Source organism: Sander lucioperca, chromosome 11 (genome assembly GCF_008315115.2).
Source record: "Sander lucioperca isolate FBNREF2018 chromosome 11, SLUC_FBN_1.2, whole genome shotgun sequence".
In the NCBI taxonomy this organism is placed as follows: Eukaryota; Metazoa; Chordata; class Actinopteri; order Perciformes; family Percidae; genus Sander; species Sander lucioperca.
In genome coordinates, this window is record NC_050183.1 from 33,851,125 (window position 1) to 33,872,441 (window position 21,317).

The window sequence follows — 21,317 nt, forward strand, 5'->3', positions numbered from 1 at the left end:
CATCCAGGATTTTATATCTTTAATGCATGCTTGAAGTTTAGCTAACTGACTGGTTTCGTCTGGCTTGATTGACAAGTATAATTGGTTGTCATCTGCATAACAGTAAAAGTTAAGAGTGTTTCCTAATAATTTTACCTAGAGGAAGCATATATAAGGAGAATAGAATTGGTCCAAGCACTGAGCCTTGTGGAACGCCATGGCTAACTTTAGCGTACTTGGAGGATTTATCGTTAACATTAACAAACTGCGATCGATCAGAGAAATAGGACTTAAACCAGCTTAGTGTGATTCCTTTAATGCCAACTAAATGTTACAATCTCTGTAACAGGATGGTATGGTCAGTTGTGTCGAATGCAGCACTAAGATCTAATAAGAGTACGGAGACAAGTCCTTTGTCAGCAGCAGTTAGAAGGTCGTTAGGTGTTGTGGTTGCTATTGGTCTGATAATACACAATGCTAGGGTATTGGTTAAGTTGTACAATGTAGAAGCTGTGAATATAATGTATTCTATCTAGAGGTTGACACATCTTTTATTATATTGCTGCAAGATGGCAGATAACTGACACATTTTTGTATTTTTTAACGCTGTAAATTTCAACAATATTTAGAATGAATGCATATTGTAACTACTGTCCAAGCTATGTACTGTAACTAACAAACCAGGCACTTGACAAATACTTTGCTTAGTGATCATTATTGTTTGATGTGATGTGCATGGCTAATGAAGCTCGGGTCCTGCTGGATGCCTTGGACCACCTTGGCAGATTACCCAAGGGAAAAGCAAATGGATCATTTCAGTAAGTTCAACATTAAGCCAAATTGTACTTTACACATGTAGTCAACATGGAGGTAGGAATCTAGAAAGTGTGATCAATAATATTCCAGAAATTAGTGTTCCTTTACAATAAGAAGTCAAGGAAGTGAAGGACTACATCCCAGCCCTCCAAAGAGCTGTGCTGCAGAAAAGGCTGTCGTCCAGACTGGAGCGGTGAGCCATCAGTAAGCTCAGATGATCGCAGGTGTCTAGTAGTTGTGTGTGATATTCCTGCACCACCCTCAGAAATGTTGTTGCAGACACAAGTCAGCAGAGAAATACAGCTTGCCTTAGGTGAATACGTGAAATATAAAAATACATAACCCAATTACTCAGTATGTTTGTGTATTGTTGGTGATGAAAAACTGATCCTGACCTGTAATGTACTGCAAATAATGACTGACACTGAGTTCCAGCTTCTTCTACCAGAGCTTCTACCACCTCTCCCTCTACTGCTTCCACGTCCTCTTGTTTGGACTGCCTGCTGCCTGATGTGAGCTGTGATAGGAAATTATAACAAAGTTCCTAACATAAATCAAATGGTAACAAACTTGTGTTCAAGTTGCCATTAACAAATGTTTAGGCTTTAAAAACACTATGAACACTTCCCTTCTGCTGACCTGCTTGCAAATGCAACAGAATACATGTAATTAGAGTTAGGATAGCCAGTCTTTGTCAAGGAAAGTTGAACATTATTGTCTAATGTCATCCTCTTGGCTGTAAATGTAGCTATCATTACTGAGTTTGTTTTTGTGCTACGCTATAATAAACAACTATAAAGATGCTATAAAGTGCTAACACTGCATTTGTACTGTATGTGTCAACCTCTAGATAGAATACATTATATTCACAGCTTCTACATTGTACAACTTAATCAATAGCCTAGCATTGTGTATTATCAGACCACAACAATGTGTAGTTAATGTTAGCTAGATAATAATTTGACATAATAGACCATATACTGACCTACCTGGGACAGCATCGTAGATCTGCTCGAGTCCTGCAGGTCCCACAATGTTTTATTGTTCTACAGAGAGAAGACGATAATTAACACAGCTCCATTGAGTAAGGCCTCACACATGATTCCCATGGCAAGTTAGCTCAGTAATGTACAGTAAGCCAACGTTACATGGCTTGGCTAGCATTTGTTATAGCTAGATAATGTTAGCAGTTAGCTAACGTTAAATGCTAACTTACACAGCTTTACTAGTAACTTAACACAACGAAACAACAAACGTCTCTTAACCATGCTAGCAACGTACTGTACATCACAGACAATATACTTACACTTTATTAATCTTGTAGGAATCTGCTGTGTAGAGTGGTTTGTGTATCCTCCAGAGTCTCTAACGTTAGCTGCACTGAAACGTCAGGGCAGGCAGGCACTGAGCTGTCACTCAAACGTCCCAAAACTCATTAGCCAATGGGGACGCACCCCTGTAAGACCCGCCCACACGAGAGATTTGTGCCGGAATTGCAAACAAAGTGTTTGGAAGCGCAAATGAGAAAGCTGGGAGCGCAACCGCAAATGTGATGGAGAGAGCAAAAGACAGAAGCAGAGGGAACTGTAAAGAAAAGGACATATAAAACAAATAAAAGTCCTTTAGTTTACGACTACACAAATGTTTTGTTTGCAAGTTTTAGGTTTTACCTTTGATAAGGTAATGATTTAGGCCTTTATTTGTATAGGACAGCTGAAGATGTGAAAGGGGTGAGAGAGGGGGAATGACATGCAGCAAAGATCCACAGGTCAGTGTCGACCCGCGGCTACTGCATCAAGGAGAAAACCTCTATATATGGGCGCGCGCTCTACCAGGTGAGCTACCCATGCACCTAGGTTTTACCTCTAAGGGACTGTTTGTTATTTATTTAAGGGGCCACCGGAGGAGTTTCGGGACCTTTAGGCTAAAAAGACTTGACCCTCCCCTCACCAGTAATAATTTTTCTATGACCCTCCAAAATGATTTGATAAAGAGGAATGACCCTCCCCTTAAATGCTAGTTTAAACTTAGCATAGATGTACAGATGACACTTGCGTTTTTACAGCCATGACATACATGAGTTAACCTCTGCTTTCTCATCTTACACATCGCACTCCTCTCTTATGGTGTGGTGGCCATTTCAGTAGATTTACTCACTAACATTGTTGTGAAAACACAATAAGCACGGAAACTGCATTACTGCATTACTTCAAATACTAAGTTATTCCTCTAGTAAACTAGTATTCACATGAAATAAAACAATAAAACAGTGTCCTTCAGCAAAGGACACTGGGAAATAACAAATTCAACACTGGTTGCTATGGACTCGTCACTAGGCTTCCTCAGTCATTGTATATTTTAGCACATAGGTAAAGCTGCTGAAGCTGAACATTATATTCCAAAACATATATGTTTATTTTTAAAGCAGATTTTAAATTACATTGTAACAATTTAACAATTCGCCCTTATGAAATCCAATTGCAGCACGGCTGTCTTGGAACGCAATGGACAGACGGTGGCGGAATGCCCCGACACTTAAATTTAACTAAAAATGTAACGGTGAACAATCAGTGTTCGACCTACAGTCTGTTGAGATGCCTCTCCAAACGCAGAAACGAAGCGCAGTCACACCATAAAACGTTAAGACACGTTAAGAATAAATATCCGTATTTTGCTGTAATCCAATGACACGAAAAAAAAGTAATCCACAGCGATCAGTAGATCCACAAAAAGGGTCACGGTGTATCCAGCAAGGCCTATACGAGCGTCACATTCACCAGCCAGCTCCAAACAGGTGAACAAGGCCTCTCCACTTCGCCGTTTAAACAAAGTGGAATAAACGTATAAAAGTCCAAATCTACACAAAACCCGCAGTCAATTAGTAAACTGACATCACATTTATATACATGGCATTTAGGAAACTTTTATTGCAAGGTTGGCACGGCAAGATGTCCAGACTAGTGCAACAGTAATTTTCGTCAGCCAGGTAATATTTTTTTTACTAAAGCAGTATATGAAATGTGATGTATTACCTACCACCATTTAGTTGTTTTGTGTTATTTAAGATATTTATAAAATATCTGGTCATGCCAGATGTAATTATTCCACTCATTTTTTAAACAATGCAATTACCCGTTTCAGCCACCAGGGGGCCCCCTGCCCCCCAGCAAACTCATGGGTCAGACCCATCTGGTAGTGAAGGAGGGCCGAGACTAAGAGTTACATGAAAAAATACGCACCAAACAAGCCACTTTGAAATGTTGCTGTTTTCATGAATACAAAAGTTGGGTGACCCCGCCCCCCCCAGACTAAAAAATGTTGGGTGACCCTCCCCTCAACAAAGAATAAAAAGACATGACCTTCCCCTATTTTCCTCCAGTGGTCCATTCCATAAATACCGAAGATACTAAGATGACATTTTTTTTGCTTGAGTTAGTGATTTTTTTTTTGTGAAGCTTGGAATTAAAGGCACAGAAATAATCCCATAAAAAACAAATGCACCAGTAATACGCTGCATCTGGGTTACACAACAGAAGTTCTCCAGGCCACTAGGGTAGGGGTTTTCAAATTGGGTGAATGTGAGCCTCCCCTTAGTGTAGGTAAGGACAGCCGAGACGAAATCCCGTTGTCCACCTGCCCTAACCCACACACGCCTCTGCAGTAAATGCCATCTTTTGTGTGTTCCAGGCAATGATGAGTTTCAATAAGGGACCGTTCGATGTATGCCATGCGCATGTGCAACAAGAGGGGAGACCGTCAAGGCTATTAGCATTAGCACCGCTAGCGATAGCTTTAGCCAACTACTTCACCACCAACGGAGCGAGCTGGAAAATCAAACTGTTCCCGAACCCCGTGGGGAGGAGGGCCACAACATCATGGCCACCAACACAACTCAGCAAAGATTGTTCTTGCTCGGGCTTTAACTTCTGGATATTCGTCAGCGTTGCTGCCACAACGGACCGAATGGCTTCGCTCGCATCTTTCTAGTGCACGTCCTCAACGTCATCGTTCTCAGCCACTCCCTCTGTTCGCTGATTGGACCAAGCCCCCAGGAAGAGCGCCGAGTCTAAAAGCCACCACGGGCTTAGCGGATAACGGTGGTACTGCACCCCATGGCCCAGAAAGACTTTTCACATAGACTCTGCATGGCGAAAGAAACGTCTATATTTCAGCGGATAATTTGTTTCTGGGTATATCAACCTACCAGCCCGAACACTGAAAGGGTCCTTGTTTAAAACGTTACGTTTTTAACATTTTTAACATTCACTAGAAGCGAATCCAGAATTATTAAATTTGGCATGATGAACGCGCATAGTGTACGCGAGCAGAGCCGCGGGACTGCGCCCGCCCGCTCACATGACTGTTCTCCCTAGCTCATGTAGCTAGCTGTAATAATGGATATAGCTAATGATTGTAATTCACCATGTGTTCTATGAATACGTCCATGGTATTATCTTATGAAGTCATGATACATCCCAGGGATGTATGTATGTAGCTGCTGTAAAGCCTGTTAGCTACGTGGATGTAACGTCATTAGCGTTTCCCAAACTGGCGGGCTATCGGCTAGCTAGCTAGTTGTTAACATCAGGGGTAGCTAGCATGGCTGTATTAAGATCTATACATAGCTAGCTATATGCCTACATAACGCTACTACAGACATAGTGATTACATCGCCTTGGTTCTCTCTTATAATACATCCGAGGGCTGTATGCTGTAAAGCTTGTAACGTGGATGAGAGCTGAAGCCATGGATGAGCTCTGTTCACGAAACTGCAGGCTAACAGCTAGCTAGCGCTAGTTAGTAGGTAGCTAGCTAGTAGCACAACATAATTATTAAATCTCCTTGGTTGTCTAGCTAAATACATCTATCGTTTATTTAGCTAAGCATGTAAACGATCGGGAACAACGAAAACAATGTTTAACGTTAGTGAATATTTTAGACAATGAAAACGGCGAGTTCATGAGTTCGCCACTTGTAAGAGACACGACAGAGAAGCTCATGAACGCGCATGTTGCTACCGGTTGCTACGACAACGCAAACAAATTGTTGCTAGTGCGCATGCCCATCGTGAGCCAACCAGCGTTATGGGCCAACAATGCGGAAGAGCCGAGCTCCATGTTTGCTTTATGCGCTTTTGAGCACTCTCATTGGAACGTACGGGGCTTCCCGCCGAACACTGTATCCAGTTCTCTTAATACATCCATGGATTGGACCAGTAAATATTTGACCGGAGAAAACCTAAGAATATACCGCAAACCCAGACGGAGTACTGAAGGGAAATGAAAATTGAGCGGAAGTAAGTAGGAGGGCGGAGCCAGGCTACCCATCGTCAGCCAGGTAATATTTTTTTTACTAAAGCAGTATATGAAATCTGATGTATTACCTACCACCGTTTAGTTGTTTTGTGTTATTTAAGATATTTATAAAATATCTGGTCATGCCAGATGTAATTATTCCACTCATTTTTTAAACAATGCAATTACTCGTTTCAGCCACCAGGGGGGCAGTGCTCCCCTTGCCCCCCCAGCAAACTCATGGGTCAGACCCATCTGGTAGCGAAGGAGGGCCAAGACTAAGAGCTACATGGAAAAATATGCAAAAAAAATGCACCAAATGCACTCAGAAATGTAGCTGTTTTCATGAATACAAAAGTTGGGTGACCCCACCCTAAAAAATGTTGGGTGACCCTCCCCTCAACAAAGAATAAAACGACATGACCCTCCCCTATTTTCCTCCGGTGGTCCATTCCATAAATACATCCCTAACAACTGATAAAATGTAAATATTTTTTTATATTGTATTTGAAGACATTTTATTTCCACAAATTTTTTAAAAGTGCATTCATAAACGATTCTTTGCAACAGCAAATAATTTCCAACTTCATGCAGGCCTAATTGAGGCTACTTTTAAAATCATTCATCATAAAATCAGTGGCTATCCACAAGTCAACAAAACATGCTTAACATGTGTTATGATGCGGAGGGTCTAGGGGGTCCACTTGAAAATTTTGAGCATTAAACACTTCATTTCCTGCATTCTGGTGCATTTTTATGCACTTATTTCTACCTTTTTCTGAATCAATATGCTGGAAATATCTTTATGTAAAGGGGTTACAATCCAAATGGTTACACATAATGGAATATATTGCAGTAAGGCTCTCAGGCTTTCTGTGTTGCGTTCATCTATTTATTCTCCTGTAGATATGCTTTTCTAATTATACCTGAGTCAGCACACATGTGGCTTAGGCATAATTTACTCTTACCTTCTCTTTTGCATCTTTTGTTGAGGAAGTAACCTCAATTATATATTATTCATTTTAATGTATTAATAAACCCTTGGACTGTAATATTTCAGATGTTTGAGCAAGATTTCTGCTCATGTCCAAAACTTTGTGCACATTCAAAATATAACTCATCCCATGTGTTCTCTGAGATTTGAAGGAGTCGTGATATGTTGTGAAAAATAAAGTTATAATAGGCTATTACAAGAGTAACGTCACTATATTTCATAAAATAATCTATCTGCACCATAGCCTGCTGTGCAATACGTGATTGCTCTGCTGATACGGTGATAGGCACAGAGCCGTGTTTGAGACTCTGGTCTCTGAATGAGACAAAGTTTAGGGAAGTGGCTGAACGCTGCTCTACATCGGAGGTGGAAAACTGAAACTATGGCAGAAATACACGGAGCTCAAACGCGACACATCTGCCGCAGCATGTCCACAGCAGACCGCGTCCTTTATAAACCTGAAGCTGCACAGCTTTTTTACATTACATTACATTACATGTCATTTAGCTGACGCTTTTATCCAAAGCGACTTACAATTAAGTGCTTTCAACTGTGAAGGTTCAAACTCCAGACCACAAGTAGTAAGTGCAAATACAGTAGCTTTAAATAGGCAAAGCTACAAAGAGACATATGAAAGTGCAGGTTCGAAAGTGCAAGTTCAAGATTTTATTTATTTATTTTTTTTTTATCCGAGGTGTAGTCGGAAGAGATGCGTTTTTAGCCTTCGGCGGAAGATGTGTAGGCTTTCGGCCATCCTGATATCGATGGGGAGCTCGTTCCACCATTTGGGAGCCAGGACAGTGAACAGTCGGGATTTCATTGAGTGATTAGTTCTCCCTCGCTGTGAGGGAGCAGCCAGCAGTTTGGCTGATGCAGAACGAAGTGGGCGGGTTGGGGTATATGGTTTGACCATGTTCTGGATGTAAGCGGGTGCTGATCCGTTCGTGGCCCTGTACGTAAGTACTAGTGTCTTGAAGCGGATGCGGGCTGCAATTGGTAGCTAGTGAAGAGAGCGGAGGAGAGGTGTAGTGTGAGAGAACTTGGGGAGGTTGAAGACAAGTCGAGCCGCTGCATTCTGAATGAGCTGCAGGGGTTGGATGGCACATGCAGGCAGGCCAATCAGGAGGGAGTTGCAGTAGTCTAGACGTGAGATGACTAGAGCCTGAACCAGAACCTGAGCCGCCTTCTGAGTTAGAAGGGGACGTATCCTTCTGATGTTATGCAGCATGTATCTACACGATCGGGTGGTTGCAGCAATGTTAGCAGTGAAGGAGAGTTGGTCGTCAAGTGTTACACCCAGGTTTCTAGCAGTCTTGGTGGGGACTACTATAGAGTTGTCAATTGTTATAGTCAGGTCTTGGGTAGGAGAGCCCTTCCCTGGAAGGAAAAGGAGCTCAGTCTTGTCGAGGTTGAGTTTCAGATGGTGTGTGGACATCCAAGAAGAGATGTCAGTCAGACAGGCCGAGATACATGCTGCTACCTGAGTTTCAGACTCAGGAAAGGAGAGAATTAGTTGGGTGTCATCTGCGTAGCTGTGATAAGAAAAGCCGTGCGACTGAATGACAGACCCGAGAGAGTTGGTGTACAGAGAGAAGAGGAGGGGACCCAGGACTGATCCTTGAGGAACCCCAGTTTTAAGTGGGCAAGGTTCTGAGCTAGACCCTCTCCAGGTTACCCGGTAGGTTCGGTCTGCCAGGTAAGATGTGAGTAATGAGAGCGCAGAGCCTGAGACACCCAGATTTCGGAGTGTCGAAATGAGGATCTGGTGGTTCACTGTGTCAAAGGCAGCAGAAAGATCCAGAAGGATGATGATGGAAGAGAGAGGTTGTTCTAGCGATGTGAAGCTGCTCAGTGACAGCAAGGAGGGCAGTTTCTGTTGAGTGGCCAGCCTTGAAGCCAGACTGGTGGGGATCAAGAAGATTGTTCTGGTGGAGATAGGTAGAGAGTTGATTATAAATGGCACGCTCAAGAGTTTTAGATAGAAATGGAAGAAGGGAGACGGGTCTATAGTTATTTACATCAGAGGAGTCGAGTGTTGGTTTTTTGAGCAGTGGGGTCACTCTTGCCTCTTTGAGAGCATCGGGGAAACAGCCAGTTGACAAGGAGATGTTGATGAGATGTGTGAGGAAAGGAAGGAGGTCCGGAGCAATGGACTGGAGAAGGTGAGAAGGGATAGGATCCAGGGGGCAGGTGGTTGGGCGGTCAGAGGTAATCAAAGTAAGAATTTGGTTTGGAGATAAAGGGGTGAAAGAGGAAAGAGTACTGGAAGTGATGGATGGTAAGGTGATTTCAGGAGGTGTGGTTGAGAATGAAGAGCGTATGTCATCTATCTTTTTTACAAAGTAGTTGACAAAGTGGGTTGGTAGGAGGGAGGAGGGAGGAGGTGGACTGGGGGAATCTAGGAGGTTAGAGAAGATGGAAAAAAGTTTTTTGGGGTTCGAGAAAGAGGATTCAATTTTGGTTTGATAAAAAGAGCTTTTGGCTGCAGAAATAGAGGCAGCGAAGGAGGAAAGAAGAGACTGATAGGTAAGCAGATCATCTGGGTGTTTAGATTTCTGCCATTTCCTTTCCGCTGCCCGTATAGTTGATCTTTCAGCACGTACTGAGTCAGATAACCACGGAGCTGGGGAGGACTTGCGAGCCTGTCGTGAAGTAAGAGGGCAGAGAGAGTCGAGAGAGGAGGATAGAGTAGAGAAGAGAGTGTCTGTGGCATCATTGGGAGACATGAGTAAGAAAGAGTCGGATGGAGGGAGGGTTGATAAAGTACATGCCGCCAGAGAAGAAGGAGAGAGTGAACGAATATTACGGTGGACAGGTATGTTGTCTCTTGAGATATGGTTCCAGTGTCTTGCTTCTCAACATCACAACAAAACAAAAAGAGCCGCGGCAGTAGAGGAGAGCAGCAGTCAGCTGAAAAAACTCCGACACAGAGAGAGGAGATGAGAGGACGGGGAAGCCTGTCTACAAACCAATCAATTATAAGTATCTGGAGACGCAGCTCACGTATGTGATGATGGCAGGACGTAGTTTTGTCACGTATAGATCTTTAGTGCACTTGCATAACTGCAGTGTGAAACCAAAACTTACCGGATCAAATGTATACAATGTAACAAAAACATGAACCTTGGTCCGGACCTTGGTTCGGACTTTCATGTGTGAAAACGCCCTCAGAGCCTCATCAGGAAATGAATGGCAGTACCTTTCAAACATATCTGCTTGCAGTAAGGTAGCACTCACAAGGTGGCCAGTGAAAGAGAATCTTGCTTTGGTGTGATCCAGGATGGTGTTGCAGACCTCTTCAGACAGCCTCTGCTTCTCCTCTTCTCTCAAAGCCGTTCTGGGTCTTTTGGCTCCTGTTGCTACTTGCAGCTGCTGTTGAGAGGAGTCCCTGAAGGCAAACAGACCAATGTGTTTGTTAGGCTATGTACAGTACTGTAGTCTATGTGATGCACAGGTATATGCAATTTATCCACGTATAGTACAAATATTTCAGTTCCATTTAAAATGGGCAGGGATGCATAAAGTCTTTAGTGTTTAAGTTAGCCTTTGTGTCTCACCTAGCCTGGATGTTCAGCACAGTATACAGTATACACAGTATTTAAAGTAAGATAGATTACACCACTGGCCATATATAATGAGAATAATGTAATTTCTAACACAAATGCAGTCTCCTTTCATGCATACATTTTCAAATGACAAAGCTCTGCTTTGAGAACGATCAAATGATATTGTTCAATCTTACCTTATGGCCTGCACACTGCTTGTGAAGCTGTCGAGGGTTTGATGAAGACAGCATCACTATCCTTCTTCTGGAGGTTCTGGTACAGAACATCGACGTGGGGCATGATTTTGTGAAAAAGCCACAGAAAAAAATTATGTAGCATCCTCACGTAGCCAGATGCCTCTATCACGGTGGGCTGGTCAACTGAACCCGTCCTGATGCCCTCAAAACATTGTATGAGGTCGTCTCGATTCTCGTAGACAGTGTTCATGTTGCAAAAAAAAAAAAAGTTGCAATCCTGCTCAGATCGGAAAAGAAAATATTCACTTTTTTGATGCGAGAATTCAGCTGATGCGCATAGCAATGCACATAATGGGCATTCTTGAAATGCTCACGCACCTTTTGCTGCACACCAGCCTTCTCTCCCCTCATCACACTGGCTCCATCGTAAGCTTGCGCAATGAGTTTGACTTTCTCGTCATCTGCAAAAAGACAGTTCAGTCTCTCCAAAAGCACACTGGCGATTGAGATTGAGGTTGATTCCGAGATGGGAAGAAACTCAAAAAAGCGTTCCTGCACTTTATGGTTGCTATCAATGTACCTCAGCACAAGCACCAGCTGTGTCTGTGTAGAAACGTCCGTGGTCTCGTCAGCTTGGATGGCTACGAAGTTCGCCGACTTCACCTCCTCCACAATACGTTCCCTCACGACCGCTAGCATACACTCCAGCAGTGTTGGGAAGGATACTTTCAAAACGTATTCCGTTACAGAATACAGAATACATGCCCAAAAATGTCATTTGTAACGTATTCCGTTACGTTACTCAATCTGAGTAAGGTATTCTGAATGTCGGTACACGATCCGTGCTGCCTGCACGATCCGTTCTGCGCATGCGCAAGATGTCGCGCATGCGCAGATGATGATCATTTATCATCAGGTTTTACGATGATTTACGACACTGCACGATCCGTTCTGCGCATGCGCAGATGATGTTTTACAATGATTTACGCTTGCGCGCGTTTTTTGAATTTCATTCATTTCACAGCGCTCTGGTTTCGAGCATAGATGTAGTATTTTGAACAAAAAATGGCTGAAAAGTTTCTTCTTTATGTTGCCCTTAGGCAATATTTGGTTGACGGGCTGGTGGATCCTGCCTATAAGAAAAAGGTCATGCGAATGTTGAGGAGCATCTGTCTGCAGCTTGGCCACCAGGCTGGCTTAGCCTCTTATTTCACATGATAGAAACTGATGATGTAGGCTAAACACAAACCACATTTCATGCAACAACAGTGAAGTTTTCATGTAGATACTATAATTGGGCCCGTGTTAGTGACTAGATTAGGACTGTATTTAAAGCTGATTCTGGTTTCCAACTTCGCCCCAGGTGTGTCTGTTTAAAACACGGACGGAGACAACTTCTCTCTTCTGATGTTTTATTTAATTAAGCAACAGTACAAACATGGGTGTGGGTAGCTCTGCTACGTGTGTTTGTGTGTTGTCAGATCTCGAGGACACACACACACACAATCTCAACCGGGTAGTCATCGTCCGAACTGCGACCTCTCCTTTTTCTTTCTCTCACTTTTTTCTCCGTGTGGTGCGCGCAGTGTGAGGTGCGTGTCCGCGCTATTCTCCGACACGTACTCACAACAATCACTCCTGATTGACGGCCTTTTGTACACCCTGTGTACTTTTTTGTTCATTTGATTTCCGATTTTGAAACGATATCCAAATTTGAAAAATGGGTCATTTTAAGCCTTGTTAATATTGATGACAATGTGTTCAAACGGAAAATATGTGTGAAACAGCAGATGGAAATTATAAAAAAGAAATCAATTCTATAATCTAGATTGGTAGTTTGCCGTAGCAGCAGCAGCAGCAAACAACTGAAAACTTCTTACAATTTTTGTCTGCTATTTCACCACTAAATTCACTATTGAGACTTTTTTATGCGAGCAATTAACTGTGTAGAGTTTGAATATGGGCAGTTTCACAAACATTGATGGCCAACTGCACATTTTCTCCGATGTTGTCAGAAGCTCCAGTCTGACGGGACAGCCAGCTGGCGGCGGCCGTGATCTGACTGTGCGCACCACCCGGAGAAAAAAGTGAGAGAAAGAAAAAGGAGAGGTCGCAGTTCGGACGATGACTACCCGGTTGAGATTGTGTGTGTGTGTGTGTGTGTGTCCTCGAGATCTGACAACACACAAACACACGTAGCAGAGCTACCCACATCCATGTTTGTACTGTTGCTTAATTAAATAAAACATCAGAAGAGAGAAGTTGTCTCCGTCCGTGTTTTAAACAGACACACCTGGGGCGAAGTTGGAAACCACAATCAGCTTTAAATACAGTCCTAATCTAGTCCTTAAAGTCAGTAAATTCAAAAGCCAAATATTGAATCCAAATGAAAATCCAATGTTAAATTGAAATCGAAAAGCCAAATATTAAATCCAAATTAAAAGCCAATGTTAAATTGAAATTCAAAAGCCAAATATTAAATCCAAATTAAAAGCCAATGTTAAATTTAAATTCAAAAGCCAAATATTAAATCCAAATGGAAAAGCCAATGTTAAATTTAAATTCAAAAGCCAAATATTAAATCCAAATGGAAAAGCCAAATGGAAAATTTAAAAAAAATAATAATATTTTTAATTTGATCAATGGAAAATTTAAAAAAATAATAATATTTTTAATTTGATCTTGCTTCGTTTTCTCTTTGGACTTTCAATTTCTCTTTGGACTTTCAATTTGAATTACGAATAAATATTTCCTCCATAGCAAATAGCGTGCTTTTCGGCGCCCCCCATGTGTCATTTATGAAAACGGTAAGAAAATTCTGAATCAAAGACGGCGCTGTCCAACAACAAAAACAGCATGGAGTTAAAGTCCCATTTAAACATTTAAAGGGAAGGCGATCACTCAAGACATAGGCTTACACCACAACTGAGTGATGAACGTGTCATGCTTTGCCTAATCTAGTTAATGATGAATTACATTTAGAGCATTCACATTTAAAACATTTCGAATAGGCTAGTTTCCTTTCACGGTAACAGAAATGTCACTCTCTTTTTTCATCACACGTGTTTGCATCCCTGAACAAAGACACATGTGCACATAAGTGCCGTATTGTAATACCAAAACAATGCAGCAAAAATCATTACTTAACAAACATTTGTATGTCTATCACAGAAAGTCAATTATTCTACACTGGACCCAGTGTGGAAAATATGAGGCTGGTTGTGCTGTCTGAGGAGCAGAGGCGGGCTGTCCTGGAGGAGTGCCACAACAACCCTGGCACAGGGAACCACGGGGGCGTGAGGGCCACCACGGAGAGGGTTGTTGCGGGGTTCTACTGGGACAGCATAAAGGCAGATGTGGCAGATTGGGTAAAAACATTTTTTTTAACTCATGGAATGTAACACTATGGCTCTCAGGCAATGAATTACATTAGTGGCTTTGTTTGACTTCAGTTAATTATTTGGTCTAAATAATGAATGTATCCATCAGGTCAAAAGCTGCCACAGATGCCAGAAGAATGACCCCATAAAGAGTGAAAAAAAAAAAAAAAGTGTCTCCTGCCCTTCACCCTATTAAGGTAGGGCTTACCTTGGTTTACCATTTTAAGCAACAAGAAATGTATAAGGTGATGTGGTAATATTACATACCTCCCCAGGTGAAAGAGCCATGGGAGGTAGTCGGCATGGACCTCATTGGTCCACTGAAAAAAACCTTAAAAGACCATCAGTACGTCCTCATGGTGACAGACCTGTTCACCAAGTGGGTCATCGCTGAGCCTTTAAAGTTTGCCTCCAGCACTGAGGTGGCTAAGGCACTTGTGCGAAAGCTGTACACATTTGGTATGGTCCGGAAAATCATCACAGACAGGGGCCGTGCATTTGTTAACGAGGTATTTCAAGAAAAGCCTAAAGGAAAAATTGCTCATAACATATGATTGCTGATTATTCTTTAAATGCTATAGTTTGTGCTGGGATCATTCGTTTGTTTGTTTTTAGTATTTGTCTATGTTAGTTTAAGTATGTCTGTCTGTATTTTTGTTGTTTTTTTTATTGTCTATTTTGTGTTTTTGGTAAATTGAGTTTTTGGATTGTATATTATCTGTTGCTATTTATTGTTATTGGGCCCCCTCCAAAAAGCTTTTAGTAGCTTATTTGGGGTTCCCCATTTCACGCGGCTTATATATGATCATTGTACTTTATGAAATTGTGTTAAATTATACATTATTGACGTGTGAAATAAACATAAAAACATAAACGTATGTGTCCTGATTACCCTCTCCCTTCACCTCCTTCACACAGGTCATATGACATCACAATTCACGTTGTTTTAAGCAGTTATTAGTCATTTCCAAGACCAATAAATATTGTAAATAACCATATGTGTTTGAATTATGTACAGCTAAATTCACACATATTCGCGGAACTGAACATCAAACATGCCATTACAAGTGCATACCACCCCCAGTCAAATGGCCAAGTAAGTGTGCCATCATGACATCCCTCAAAACAAGTCAACTTTAGCCAACGTACACTTAAATGCATGTAGTGATTCCTTTGTATGTTGAAGGATGAGAGAACTAATCAAAACGTGAAGAGGACTCTCACAAAATACGTCAATCAGCACCAGGATGACTGGGACGTCCACCTGCAGGCCATAGTTTATGGAATTAACACTGCAAAACAGGTTATTATTCAAAATGATTAGATAACATATATCACATACATGTTTTAAGAGTTTTATTTTGTGGTTCAATGCAATCTAACAAAACCTTTTGTTTCAAATTAGAGATCTACCAAGTACAGCCCGTATTTTTTTTATGTATAACAGGCACCCCCGTCTACCACAGGCATTAAATGCCTGTGAGACAGACTCCGCCTTAGAATTGGCAGACCCAGAGGAGGAGCTGGAGCAAAAACTATGTGGAGTGAAGGCCCTTAATGAAAAGGTTTGTTCAAAGTTGTGTGGATGGCATGTTCAATGTGAATAAGAATGTTCGCATTATAATTTATACATTCTTATCTTTAAGGTACTGAACAACATTGAAAAGGCACAGACAAAAAAAGGCTTTTGAGGCCAAGAAAGGGAAAGGGGTGCGCCAGTGCTCAGTCAAGGCAGGAGATGAAGTCCTAATTGGGGAGCCCAAAAAGAAGGTGAAGATGGGAAATTGTTTAGAGGATCTCCACCAAGGGCCATTCACCCTCACATCCCTGACAGAGAAGGGTGTGGAAAGTGTGGCTATGTCAGGGAAAGTCCAAACAGTTAATGTTTCGCGGCTGAGGCCCTACTTTCGACCACAAGGTATTGTAATAATCCTACTACGTGGCATAGCATTTGAAATATAAACATGACAATTGACAATGACTATTAGTATTTACTTTCCCATTGTGTAGACCATAGCTGTGAACCAGAGGGCAGCCAAGGGGATTCAGAGGACATTAGACTGTTGGACCACCAGTATGCCAAAAAAGTTCCACTGTGGTCCAAGAGGGCAGAGGACATTAGACTGGTGGACCACCAGTATGCCAATAAAGGTCCACTGTGGTCCAAGAGTCTCGGTCCACAGCAAGATCAACTGGTGAGTGCCAAACTAAACTGGATAATTGACATGCATAGCTTGTTGGTGTGCAAATAATAAATGCATGATTGCTCATTCATAACAGGGATTACTTTTGTTATTTCTAGCTGACCTATGTGCTGGACAGAGCACGTCCAGCAAAAGAAATTGTTGTTCTGGATGGTCCGATGTGTCTTCGAAGGGAGGACTTTTGGAGCTTGGGGCTGGATGAGGAGGTGGAGAGCAATGTAAGTGGATATTGCTGTGAAGAGTTTGGATGGTTCTAATGCCTTTATTGCAATTATGCAAAACATTCTGTGCTTTCAGATTGGGACTGTGTGCTTCAGGCTGGTAGAGGAGGCAGCCAGGAGACATGTATGTATTTGTATTTTCCTCGGTGACTTACACTTATAAATTTGCGTTGTATGAAATACTGACATACAATATTATTCAGGGAATGGATGTCCACATTGCTGACCTGTATACAATCCCTACATGGAAGTATAGTGAAGCCAGTTTGCCAGTAAGTTGCATAATGTGTTGACATAAGTCCAGCAGATACACCTCTTTAAGTGAAGATATGTCCATGGAGATCTGAACATTGTGTTTTTTTTATAGGAAAACGTGGAATCAAAAGACATTATCCTTTTGCTAGCATGGAGTAGGGAGTCAAAAACAGCAAGCCACTACATGCTTTGTGTACAGTAACATTTTTTTTTAGTGTTTCCTCTATTTTAAACCAGTCGGTGCCCCTATAGCTGGCATTTATGGCATATGTGCTTCACAGGTGTTATTAGTTGCTAAGAAGGAGGCTATTTTTCTGGACTCATTATGTCCAAATGGGTTTGGAGATGAGGAGTACCGAACCATATTCAGGTTTGAAACTCATACGCAGAGGACATTAGCAAGGTTTGACCTGTGATCGTCTAAGGCTCACACAGAGAACAGACAGTGCATGTAGTTACATGCTACTATGGGAATTAAAGTTAACACATGATGGGTGCCTTTTATACAGTTCTTTCATCCAGTTAAGCCTGAACAGCACTCTGAAAATCGTCATTCTGATGACACTGTGTAACAGCCTTAACAAATACAGATCAAACCGAGTGAAATGGACTGATATCCTGTTTAGGCAAAGCCTCGTTCTATGGCTTCAGGTTTGAGCAAAAGCCTCGTTCTATGGCTTCAGGTTTTAAATCTTGCATAATTTGTTTTCCAGACAACTTGCAGATGCAGTGGCTAATGGGCCGTGGGTGGAGAAGACGGGCAAAGATTTTGATGTAACTTTACTTACTATGTAATATTTCGGCATTTAATTTTTCCCAGCGGACACAGTATACTGTAATGGTTGTCAACACTACATCTGAGTAACTGTGTATTACTTTCTAGCCATTTCCAGTTCAATCAGATGGACAGAGCTGTGGGATCTTCATGCTTATGGTAAGCTTATACAATTTCCACACAATTTTTCCCGTTTGTCCTACATCTCTGTAATCAGTATCTTTCTCTTTAACAGTACGCCCTCTGCATCTGTACTGGTGCCCAGTTTCACTTTTTGGATGTAAGTTGTAATTCATAGAATGTATGTATATGTTAAAAACTAAACAGCGCAAGTCTCTAATATTACATTTGTATTACAGAGTGACATACCATCCATTCGCAAGTGGTGGTGTCTCCAGATTCTGGAGAAATTCTCAATCACAAGGTAGGACACATTTCATTCAGTAAAACATTGGTCTGCTTTACGATTATGCTATATTAAAAGTACCATACTCTGACTTTTGAAAAGGCATGGGCAGCACTTCGGACAGTGCTTTGCCTTCTGGACAGAGGAGGCAAAACAGATGATGGCAGGCAACCTACCACCTATTTATAGGATTCCTCGACCCCACAAAGTCGAGGTATGGCCAAACTAACCAGAGAACCATTTTCACGTTTGCATCCTATATTTTCTTTGTGCATGTAATAGTTATGGTAATATATTTATATATTAATATTAATATAGTTAGCAGCTGCGTTTGTCCAAAGTAACTTATAAATAAAAACAATACAATAGTTAAAAATAGTAAAATGCTGCTTAGACTACATTAAGGAAAACAGCGGTAATGAACAACAATATAATATCAATGATCAATAGCCTAATGAAAATACCATAATATACAAACCATAACTCATAAGAACTACTTAATTAATTTATGCTGAAAAGATGTCTTTAAGGTCCCTTTTGAAAGAACCAAAACTCACAGGAATGGACAGTACTAGGCAACTCATTTCAACAAGGAACCACTGAGAAAATGTCTTGAATTTATAATAAATACCATGTTGGTGATGTTCCTCATGTATGGAAATGGCATAAACATCTTATGTTATAGAGTAGTCTTAACTTAAGGTATTTTACTTTATCAAATGAGGAGCAGGTAGAAGTGGAGGAGCTACCATTAACTGTCAAAGACATGTACATGGCAGAGTACATCGTCAGGAACAACCCTGGGCTGTTTAAGGGACGGGTGCACGAGCCGTCATTCGTGTGGATGAATCATGATGACCAACTTAATTGTTGAAGAGTGTTGATGGACACAATGGAGTGTGATGCCAAGGACCCATTCACATTCACTTTTGACCATATGCAGGACATGGACACATTTATGGGGGTTTGTAGAGACATGCTCGACCTTCGTGTTAATGCTGGATGTGGGCTGCACAGTCCCCCACATGTCGGCCGAGTGACTGACTCTGACTCTGACTGACTCTGACTGACTCTGACTGACTGACTCTGACTGACTGCTCAACAGGCCCCCATGGCTCCTCAGCAGGCTCAGGGGAGCCCTTTGCCCCAGCAGGGCCAGCTCATTAACACGTAGTGGATGGTAACATTGCTCTGATTGCCCTGCAGGAATTACTGCGCACCCTCAAATATCCCAGCTCCCCACAGCAGCAACAGCAGGTCCTTAACATCCTCAAGTCTAACCCCCACCTCATGGCCTCTTTCATTAAACAGAGGACAGCCAAGTACCAGGACACCCAGCCGCAGCAACAACAGCAGGCGCAGCAGGACACTCAGGCCATGCTTGGGTCCCAGGCAGGAATGCAGGCAATGGTAGCTATGGCAAACCAGGTGCCGAATAAGTTCCCCAGCCCCGTCCACCTTCGCAGCAGCCCCCACAGTCCAGTCCCTCCACAAGAATACAGCCCCAGCCTTCACCTCAACACGATGGCCTCCACTCCAGCTCTCCCCACCCCAGCCTTGGAGGCCCAATGTCAGGCTCCATGGAGCAGGGACACATGGGAACACCGGAGCTGAGTGCCATGCTCCCACAACTTAACACACCACACAGAGGGGGGTTGAGTAATGACATGGTTATGGTGGGTGACACGACTGGAGACACGCTGGAGAATTTTTTAGGATTTTGGGACAGAGAAAGGCCTTGTTTTGTTTTCAACTTTTTGTACTTGCTAATGTAAAAAGCTAAAAGAAATACAAAAAAAAATTGTCATAAGGCCTATAGACTGTGAACTTTCCTTAAACCAAGGGACTGCTTTTTCTTCCAACACAGAGTGATTTAATAATTGCTATTGAAAAGAAGACAACAAAGACAGAATATATTTTTGGTTCAGACTTCAGACCACCCATGCAAGAATTTGCACTAGTCTTTGTGCTGTTTTCATTTGTTTTTCATTTGTTATGCTCTGGTATTGACTTTTTTTAACAAAACTTCTCGAAACGAAAATTTCATTTCATTTTTATATTTTTTTATTTTGTACCTTTTTGCAAATTAATAGTTTGTGTTGAGAAGACTGTAAAATAATTTGTCTGGGAATTTTTTACAGGTTTCTCCTCTTGCTCATTTTCTCTGTTCCTGGCTAATTTATTCTAATATGCCATTTTTCAAAAGGACTGCCTTTGGGGAAAGCCTTAGTTTCTTTCCTGTTTGCAGAGTCTGTGGGAGATGAATGTATTTGTATAGATCTAGGAACTATTGCATACACTCAAACACAGAAAGCAGGTGTAAAAACAAATGCATTGAAGCTTGTTAATGTTCACAGGTGCTGGAATGTTCTTTTTACTGGTCTGTGCCCAGTATTTGTTTTGCAATAAGAAAATAAGAATGAAATCACTGTACAAATTGGTTAAAATGGCTCATTTTGTACTTATATACCATATTGTTAATTAAACCTGTGTGCTACAGACTCTGCTTCTATGTTTCTATTTGGAGAGGACTCTAGTGTGGTCAGCAACAGTGTAAAAAAGAAAATCTGTACATTATAATGTAAGACAAGGATAAACTTCAAACTCACATTTGAGAAGCTGGAACCATCAAATGATTTTGCTTGGAGAAAAAAAATGAAATCAAATAGTTGTTTCAGCATCAACATGACAATGGTGTTAACATAATTTTAAGCATTTGTATTTATTTTTATATCATAGTTAAGATGACCACTTGACGTTGACTTGAAATTAATTTATGTCAAATAATGAAGTATGAATTGATACATATACGACTAGTATGTTTTAATACATACCAATCTGCATTAAACCGTGCACTTAAATAACAGAACACCACCTGGTAGGCTGTAGACTTACACTTACACAAAGGCAGAGCTTTAATTGTGTGTCTGCTCCTTTATCATCTTAATGAATGAATGAATAACCGTGCCTATTGCTCTTGCTGCATTGCGTCTCGAACATTCTTTTAATAATTTAATAACTATTAAATAGAAACAAGCAAAACAAGTGATTGTTGGTATGGAAGCATAGAATTATACTGTATTAGAATCATAGATTGAACATTTACATAGATATATAGCCAATATAGGCTATGTATGAACATACTAATACAAAAGACTTACACATAGACTGCACCTTACTCTCGTATTCAACTGCAACTCTTAAAGTTAAATAATATTTAGCAAAAACCCAGACTTCATTCCACATGTAAC

The 21,317-nt window shown here is 41.4% G+C and overlaps 1 long non-coding RNA gene across 1 annotated transcript; it reads left to right on the plus strand.

Annotated features, from left to right (window-relative positions):
* Positions 1 to 17,536: 17,536 nt before the first annotated feature.
* Positions 17,537 to 18,085, plus strand: LOC116063421. The gene is made up of 4 exons (XR_004108273.2): positions 17,537 to 17,659; positions 17,769 to 17,819; positions 17,896 to 17,940; positions 18,020 to 18,085. It is a non-coding gene; the product is annotated as an uncharacterized LOC116063421 (long non-coding RNA).
* Positions 18,086 to 21,317: the final 3,232 nt, after the last annotated feature.